This window comes from Malania oleifera, chromosome 11 (assembly GCF_029873635.1).
Source record: "Malania oleifera isolate guangnan ecotype guangnan chromosome 11, ASM2987363v1, whole genome shotgun sequence".
Taxonomy (NCBI): domain Eukaryota; kingdom Viridiplantae; phylum Streptophyta; class Magnoliopsida; order Santalales; family Ximeniaceae; genus Malania; species Malania oleifera.
In genome coordinates, this window is record NC_080427.1 from 44,167,926 (window position 1) to 44,178,460 (window position 10,535).

The window sequence follows — 10,535 nt, forward strand, 5'->3', positions numbered from 1 at the left end:
AATCGTTAATACGGGGTAGAGGATACTTGTTATTGATTGTCACTTTATTAATCTCCCTATAGTTTATACATATCCTTATAGTCCCGTCTTTCTTCTTTACAAATAAAACTGGAGCTCCCCACGGAGATACACTGAGTCGTATGAAGCCCTTATCAAGCAGATCTTACAACTGATTCTTCAATTTTTTCAATTTTGCTGACGCCATTCGATAAGGTACTTTAGAAATCGACGTTGTACCGGAAGGTAGATCAATAGGGAAATCTACCTCACGATTGGGTGGCAAGCCTAGTAACTCGTCTGAGAAAACATATGTAAACTCCTATACTACAGGCGTGCTAGCAATTTTCAATTCATTCTCTGACATCTCCTTCACAACCGCCACAAACCCCTGACAACTACTCAGTAGTAGTCTTCTGGCCTGAATAGCTGAAACTAGTTAAGACGAGGATTGCACTCGCAACCCTATGAACTTGAATTCTGCTTCCTCCAGAGATCTGAATATCACTCCTCGTACTCGACAATCTATGCTGGCAAAATTAGCTACTAGCCAATCCATGTCAAATATAACATCAAACCCGTGCATGTCTAGCACTATCAGATCAGTAGACAAAGTCTTTCCTTTAATATCAACTGGACAACCTCGAAGCACTCTACTACACCTCACTACTGACCTAGTCTGTGTAGATACCAACAATTCAACATCTAATGATTGTGTTTCAGCCCCATATAATTTAACACACCCTGAAGACACGAATGAGTGTGTAGCTCCTAAATCAAACAATGCAATACCTTTAAAAGAAAGCATAATAACCATACCTGTCACCACGTTACCGGTCATCTCAACCTCACCCGGTGTCGGAGTAAACACCCTGGCTGGAGCCGCATTCCTTTGCTGGTCCCCACATGGCGCCTGATAAAACCTGGTATGGTCTGAGAGCTGGAACTACATCTGGTGGGGTAGGGCAGTCTCGCACCATGTGCCCCGATCTACCGCAGCGATAGAACACCACCCCACCGGCTCGACACTCTCCCTAATGCCTCCTTCTGCAAGTTTGACAAACTGAAAGACCCTGCCCTATCTGCACCTCGTGTCCTCCCGTCTCCTGCCTCCGCCCTCTGCCATGATTTCCTCTCCTCCACTGGCCTAGTCTATGACCTTGCTGGTAGCCTGTAGATGCAAATCTCTTCCTTTGTCCCTGCTCCTCTGCATCAAGACGCTCACCAATCTCTGCCAAGGCTGCCCTGTCGACTAATTCAGCAAAGTCCTAGATCCGCAGCTTCACCACCTGCTTGAATATACTCCGCCTCAAGCCTCTCTTAAACTGCCTCTCCTTCTTTACTTCATTAGGAACAATATACGGGGTGAAACGAGAGAGCTCGATGAAACGTGCTGCATATTGCTGGATGGATAGCTGTCCCTACTTCAGACTCAGGAACTCTTCTACTTTAGCCTCCCTGATAGTAGTTGAAAAATATCTATCAAAGAACAATTCTTTAAATCGGTCCCATGTCATGGCTATCGGAGTTACCCTCTGCTGCTCCAGAACTCTCACTGCAGTCCACCACCTCTCGGCCTCTCCTGTCAGTCTATAGGTGGCAAAGAGGACCCTTTATTCCTTAATACGCTGCAACACAGCCAAGACTTTCTTAGTCTCCTGCATCCAGTTCTCAGCGGTTGCAGGATCAACTCCACCTGAGAATGTTGAAGGATTCATCTTCATAAATTTCTCTATCGTGCACCCATGGCCTGCATATGGACCACTCTGCTCTCTCGAGCTCCTAGCGATCTCAGCCATAACCTGTTGAGCCACGTTATATAATACCGCGTCAGAGTCAATCCCAGCTGCACTCGTAGGTCGGCAAATCATAGCACAACCCATACGCTAGCGAATCACATCCATAGCTTGGCCCATACGCCGGCAAATCATATCCATAGCTCGGCCCATACGCTGGCAAATCATAGCACAGCCCGTACGCTAGCAAATCACATTTATAGCACGGCCCGTACGCAGGCAAAATATATCCATAACTTAGCCCGTATGCTGGCAAATCATACACATAGCATAGCCCGTACGCCGACAAAATATATAAAAATCTCGGCCCATACGCCGATTTTCCATTATAAAAATCCGTATCATAATCATATTCCTAATAGTATTTCATATAAATTTCTACTCATGCCACACTAAACAGGTTTTTCGTATATTTAACATATCATCACTTTCAATAGCATTTTCCTAATTTAAATTTTATATATGAACATATTTATTTTCCTGAAATCAAATGCTATATATATACATACATTTTCTCAAAAAGAACTAGCTTAGTTTATCTCCTTACCTGATTCCTGAAAAGCCCCCAAGAAAATCTGCCCCACACCCGCAGGGTTCCCAACACAACACCCTGGAAACAATATTCCCCAGAACTAAAGTTCAGTATTTCTATGTGTATAACATTTTCTACAACTGTCAAAAATCCAAATATTGAGTAGAAACCCTTACCCTGGATTTGGGATGGTCTCCAACTCAGTCCCACCAATGATCCGCTCCGGCAGACTTGCAAAGAACTTTCCTAGGAGCGTCGTGGTGGCTTCAGATCCTCAAATCGGCGAAAATCCAACCCAAAATCGAAGAGAGAAGGAGGAGGGACCGAAGGGTAGGAGAGAGAAAGAATCTACACAGAAAATTTCAGCTAAAAATGAACTTCAGGCCTATTTAAACTATGGCCTTCATCGACGAGCCACGTCACCTCGTCGACGAGGTCAATAGAAAATTCGTCGACGAAGTCTCCCCTTCGTCGACGAAATTCAGAAATCCCAAAATCACCCCTCGGTATTTCTTCATCGACGAGTCCTGTAGAAAGTTTGTCGACAAACTCCAACACTCATCGATGAGTTCCTGTTATACCCTCGTCGATGAGTCCCCTGTATACGTCAACGAGGTGTTGAAAAATTCCTCAGGATTTATCCTTCCCAAAATGCAATGTCGTCAACTGCCTCCTTCTGTTTTTAGTTTCCATTTCCCTTTCTTTTATTATTTAATTACCATTATTCTTTGGGTCGTTACAAAATGTATTATATATTGTAGTATTAAATGTAGTTGGGGCGAGGTAAACACTCCGGCCGAGGGCTTGCTGAGAAAGGCGAGTGCCCTGATAGATATTAGATGTAGCCATACTGGGTTGCATAACGTAATAGGGCAAAGGGAAGCTACTTGTATGGGCAGGTAATCTTCCGTATTCTCAGGAACCTTCATTGATAAATAATTGTGTGATTGTGTGTGAATACGAGAGAAACTATCCATCTGAGGGCTTATTGAGTAAGGTAAGTGTCCTGATGAGCATTAGTTGTAGCCATACCCGGTTGCATAAGGTATTAGAGCAGAGTGGTGCTACTTGTATGAGCGGGTAACCACCCTAATCCTTAGGAAACTCTCGTTAATAAAATACGCTGCATGTGTGTGAATAGCGACAGAGAATGATTTCATAATTGTGGATTAATTTATAAATGATGATTATATTTTGTACACAAACCTTATGATAGCCACACACTGGTATTAATCTATTCCGTCTTACTGAGATGTGTCTTACCTGATATGAATCTCATCTTTTTCAGGACCTCCGCGTGATTGAGCTTAGCGAGCTCGAGGTTGGGTTTGTTGGCATAATATTTTTGTAAGAGGGTACATATTTTGGTTGTATTTTTGGTTTATGTTATTAGTTTTTTGAGATGTATATATGGATACTGGATGTTGGGAAATACTATTTTGGGATGTTTATATAGTATTTTGGTATATTATTGAGGATGTTTATTTACTTTTCCGTTGCGTGATTGAGGTTATGGTATTAGACACAGGTGATTGGATCACATCACACCCTAGGCTCCACTTGGTGGGTTCGGGGCATGACAGGGACGGTGAGGCTATGCATTAATTATTGGAAGTTAAATCACGTTACATTAAAAATTGGTATCGACTTCTAGGGATTGGTGGATTATTTGATTAATTGGTAAAATCCCAAAATTTTTTAAGGTTGATTTGCAATTAAATTATCACCAATTAAGATTTGGGAATTACACATCCCAAAGATAGAATTGAGTACACAGTAAGATTGCTATAAGTTTCTAATGTTACCAATTGGGGTTACCAATGCACCTTACATTTTCATGGATAGGATGAATCAAGTTATTTAACCATACTTGGATCAATTTATTATAATTTTTATGGATAATTTTTTGGGTATTCAAAGACTTAAGAAAAACATGAACAACATTTGTGATTAATTTTACAAACATAATGAAAGTATCAGTCATATGCTAAATGGGAAATGTGGGTTCTGGACAACTAATATGAAATTTTTGGGTCACGTCATAATCAACGGATAGTTATCTATTGATTCTTCTAAGGTTATGTTGGTGTTAGATCTTTGGAAGACTAGTGATGAAAATTGAAGTTGTTGAGTGTTGGTACTGAAGTAAGGTGTATTAGGACATGATGTATAATCCATCGATTTATGTTAATTGCTAGTTCTAATGAAGTTGTTTAAAATATTAACTCAAAACTTGTTAGGTTAACGATGGATTTTACTTGGGATTGTATTCAACAAATTTCGAGGACAAAATTTTTATAAGGATGAGAGAATGTAATGCCCTAGAAAATTATATGCATGGAAATGTTAAAAAAAGGAAAAAAAAAATCAAGGCGTTACAGATTATATGCATGGAAGTGTAAAAAAGAAATAAAATAATCATAATAATAATAAATAAATATCAATTACTAATTAATTATTTAATTAGATAATCTTGAAGCTTCAAAAAATTGAATCTTCTGAAATCAACAGAAGACACCCCCCTGCGCAAACACTCACTCTCTCTCGCCAATCTCGTCTCTCACTCCTCCGTCCATCCTTCTCTCTCTCCTCGATTTCCTCGACCCAATGAGCATCGATCAGAAAATAAAAAATACCACTGGGTTCCTATCTCAGCCACCAACACTTTAACCGGAGTGGATTCATGATTAGGGCGTCATAGGCACCACTCCTAGGGTAAGGTAAACTCTCACTCTTTCAATTTTTCCTTAAATATTTAGCCAAATCGACGATCGAACACCTCCATGGGGTCCTATCTCTGATCCTCATCATTTTAATTTAAGCAGATTTTTAATTTGGATTTCCTAGGCACCACTCCCAGGCTAGGGTAAGGATAGTGAAATTATATCCGTTAATTATTTTAAAAGTTTAATTAGAATTGGGAGTGTGTGGGCCTATGAAATATTAAAATAATTATTATTCTGAGAATTGAATTGAATGATTTTGGAGAAAATGTGAATTTCAAGGTTTTGAGTTTTTAATGCCTTGGGCATGGGATTGGGTATTTTAGCAGGTCTCTTAGTAAGTGAGGTAAGGGGAATAAATTCTAATAGTTATTTTTTTAGAAACTACTGGTTGAGTAAATATGTGAAAATGAGATTATGATATATTCATTGTGATAATTATAATGAGAATATCAGGTAAAAAATTATGTGGCATGAGGAATTTTGAAATAATAAATTTATATTAGAAAAGTGTTAGAAATTGAGAAATGTGTTTTGTACTAAGAAATGATACTATGTTATAATATGGAAATGTTTTACTCAGAAGTGAAAATATGAGAAACCCAGTATTGTTATATATATATATATATATATATATATATATATATATATATATACATGTGCATTTTACTGAGAAATGATGAAAGTGTTATACTGATGAGTATTTTCTGAGAAATGATGAATTGTGAAACAGAGGTGTATTTTACTAGGTAATGATAAATGTGTTATACAAGTATGTTTTCATTGAAATACTTGAAATGAGATATATACTATTATGAGAATGGAATATGTATTGAAATGATGAGAATGAAACATAAAATGATGAGAATATTACTGATGTGATGAGATGAACAAATATACTGAATTGTGAATACTGAACTATGAATATGGAAATGTGGAAATGAGAATCCTGATGGACTGTTGTTGATAAAGAGCACGGTACCGTTGCTAGTGGGATGATAAGTGCAACCACACGGTCTTATGGAGAGTGTGGCGTGACAGTCGATTGTGCCAGTAAGAAGGGTAGTTTTGTCACCTGACATCTAGACCAGGAGTGGGCAAGCCAATCGTACTACAGATGGGTAGTTTCATTGTTTTGATTTAACCGGGTAAGCCAACCGCGGTTTAGATCCAGCATTAGGGCCATACAACCTTGATCATGGGGGGATGCATGACATGGAGAATATCCTTAGGGCAGTCATGAGTTACAGACAGTACATGGATGGGTTACCGTGGACACTTATGAGCTAGAATGTGAAATGAATATGAGAAATGAAAGAGTGTGAGTTTAATTACATAAATAATTAAGGTGAAGTAAAACTCTCGGCTTGAGGACTTACTGAGTAAGGTGAGTGCCCTGATAAGTATCAGTTGTAGCCACACCCGAACTATTTGGGCAAGGTTACAAATGATATCAAAGCAAAAGGGCGTTACATGTGTGGGCGTGTAAACTCCCTTATCCTCGGGAACTTTCTCGGATAAATATTGGTTACATATGTGTGAGTATGAGAAATGGTATCAAAACTTATGAAATTATGTTTTATAACTATATGATTATGTGTAAAATTGGTATTTTTTCTGTAATGATATAATCACTTAAATGAGTATAATATGATATAATTAAACTTGTTCTGCCGCACATTGTGAATAATTTATTCCATCTTAATAAAAGGTGTCTTACTCAAATATCTAAAATTTTCAGGGAATCGTGATCGACCTGTAGATAAAGCTCCAAGATAGAGAGGAGCTGGTACCCTGATAGACAGGGTAAGTGTTTTGAGTTGGGGAAGTGTGTTTTGTGAAATCCACTCGGGTATTTTGTGGAGTTGTGGAGATGTATATGTGCATGTATAGATATATAGTACTCTGGTATTTGTATTCGGAATGGTATGTAAATATTGACTTCCGCTGTTAGGAGTGTTCATATATGATGAACTGATTACCTGGGTAAGATAAACATGTTCAAATGCTAAATACACACATAAGATGCTTGTGCTTTATCAACATCAAAACATGGATTGGACTCAAAAAGTCAACAATTTTCCCCTTTTTGATAATGACATACACATAAGAATAAAATGGGTTAAGCCCAAAAGGACTCCTCCTTACAATATGCATACTTTAAAAATAAACAGTATAGCTCAAGCATATTCACAGAAGAAGACGTTTCAAATTAATCATGCATTTTGTTGAGTAATAAAACACATGCACTTGATACTTGTAGCTCAGATATTTAACACATTTAAAATTATTTACCCCTTTACAAAAATATTTTTCAAATATTCCTCATTTTGCTTAGAATAATTCTCCCCCTCTTGGCATCACCAAAAGGGTTAGACTAAGTGTAAAAAAACAAATTAGCAAAAAAGGAACTTTAGCGTAAAAAGAAACTCCCCCATTTTTGATAAAAACTTGGGCATAAATAAATTTATAATTGTCCAAAAAAATATGGCAATTAAGCATACAAAACAAAGTATAACTAGTCATTTAAAATAAAAATGACATGATAAACAAAGTCAGACCAAAAACATCCTCAAACCATTGCAATACAAACACTTTATAAGACCCGCAAGAGATTAGAATTCAAAGCCTGCGACATATAATAACAAGAGTAGGTTTGAGCAAAGAGTGGTCTAACTAGTTCACATGTATATCTATGCATGATTAATGAACCAGTTATGCAATTAAAAATATTAAAGTAAGAGATAAGATGTATTTTAGTTTTAAAAACCACCTCTTGCAAGAAAAAGTTTTATTTAAAAAATATATCTCCCCCTTGGATGATATCAATAAGTGTTTGGGGGCTGTGCTTGTTGAAAAAGAAGCTTTAACAAGGAAGATCATGGAAGCCCAACTTTTCTAGTGGTCATTTAAACACGAAACAAAAAAATTACTAGAAAAATACAACCATATGGATTCTAAGGATATGGTAATTTTAAGTCAAGATCATATGGCTATAGAAATGATTTTGGTTAATCAACATATTATGATTTGTAATGAGAACATCACATTTAAGCACATGCCACAATGAATTCAATGCACATCTAAGCCTTAGAGTGGGTGAGCGCAACATGATAGAATAGTAAGTTCAAGAACTCCCCCTATGAATTTGAATATGAGCTTAGATGCAATGAACTGCTTATACTAATCTAAGATGGTTTCACTAAGTATGCCAAGAGTATAAGCAATCATTTTAAATCTTTTAAAACAAATATGCTAGATCAAGATTGATTAATCTATTATGCAACCAGTATAATTATCCATATAATTCATACATGCATCAGAAAAGAAATATTAAGGCATACACTAATGCTCATAACCTTGAGAACAATCCATATCTAATCAAAAGAGCCTCAATATTCAAAAAGAGACATGATGCATAAGAGTCCTTTATGTTCTTTTTCTAAGAGTGGAGCTCAACTCTTTTAAATATTCAATTAAATTTTCACTCATCCTTTCAAAAATATTTTAACATTCATTTTGTCATAATCATCTTAGCACATGACTTTGTCTTTGGGAAATTTCAAGCAAAATTTCAATAGTATGCTGTTTGTAAATTGGACATTTTCCTATAAAACCTGTACTTGAAACCTGGTTGTTTTCAACAAATAATTCATGTTAAGCATGTAACAACCTAAATCCACTACCATCATACAGTTCACATCACTGTATTAGTTATGCAGGTGGCATTCAATACAAGCATGCATTCCAGTAGTTCCATCAACAATTCTCATAATATATTAACTATCCATCAGAAGATATGATCATTTAATACAATAAGGATAGTAAGCTACAATGTTGTTCACATAAGGCATATAAGTGAGATAAAATCATGAGAGCATTTAAATTATAGAGCCATGAAAAAGAATGCTCCTCCTGAGTTATGCACTTCTACCATCTTATGCCTTTTTCTTTTTGTTCTTTAATTTCTTGGCCAAGTGTTTTAGTTTTTCAATGATTTAACTTTGACTTTGAATGCTTTGGCTTAGAGGACCAAAAAGTCACAAGCAATACTTCTTCAGGTGAACTTAGCCTATTTAGCCCATTTTCTTATGAATCTCAATTCGTGAGAGGCTTAAGTTTGAATGACTTACCATTTTTACTACATGTGCATAGATTTCCTTGAAATTTGTTTCTTCATTTAGATTGAAACCTAATAATCATCTTAACCATTCAACTTCATTATAAAGATACGAAACTCTAAGGGGTATAATTTAAAATTTGAGAGCTTATGAGAGAAGTATAGGATAAAGTGATATATGATATAAGATGGATCCCTAAAACTCAATTATGTGCAATGGACAAAAGTATGCTTAACTTTAGATTTTCATATATAGGCATGAGTTAAGCATTACGAATTATTTACCAGTCAAAGATGCCTTGTCCACTTGGAAGTGGGTTTTACTCAAGCATGCTTCTTAGATATTATTTAAGATATGATGATTTACTTATCCCAGACAAATAAGGTTCTAGATATTTTATTTAGTTAAGTTTTCCACCTTTACTTCGAACAATTCAGAGGAATGATTTCAGATATGTGAAGACAAACGTCCCACTTAAGCCAAGATTAGCACATTCCTTTTTAGTTCAAAGTTTGCATGCAATAGCCAATATTTTCATATCTTACCCAATCATTATGATGTATATATGCATTAAGTTCGGATTGGATATTTTACTTAAGATTTCATATTGGCTTGAATATCTAAGATTCTTAGCATGTCAGTAGTGTATAGTGAATGCATATACTAAGATTTGATATTTAATGTAGTGACTCGAGGAATAATAGCATTTTAATAATAAAGAGGGAGAGAAAATAGAAACAGAAATAGAAGAAGGCCGTCCGCGTTCATCGATGACATTGCATTTTGGGAATAATAGAAATTTTAAAAATTTTCCAGGCTTTGTCGACGAACACAGGGTTTCGTCGATGAAGGACTACAGAATTTCGTCGACGAACACAGGGCTTCGTCGACGAGAAAATACCAAGAGACGGTTCAGGCGTCTCTGAATTTCGTCGACGAATATAGGGTTTCATCGATGAAATTACTAAGGATTCGTCGACGAAGTGACGTGCCTCGTCGACGAATCTGGCCCTATAAATAGCTAAAAACTGGATTTTTATTCATTTCTCTCACTGCTCTCTCTCTCCTCTCTCTCTTCTATGACTCTCTCTCCCTTCTCTCTTCATTTTCGGCCCCATCAGTCGCTAGATTGACGATCCAAAGCTACCACGACACTCCTGGCGGATTTCTCTGCAAGACTGCTGGAGCGGATCGTCAGGAAAATGAAGTTGGATTTCATCCCAAATTCAAGGTAAAGACTTTTATCCAGTTTTGACTTCCTGGCAGTTATAGGAAATGATGTAGGTAGAAAAATACTGATATTATGTTTTGACATATGTTGGTTTCAGGATGTTGTGTAGGAGGCCCTGCGAGAATTGGGCTAGTG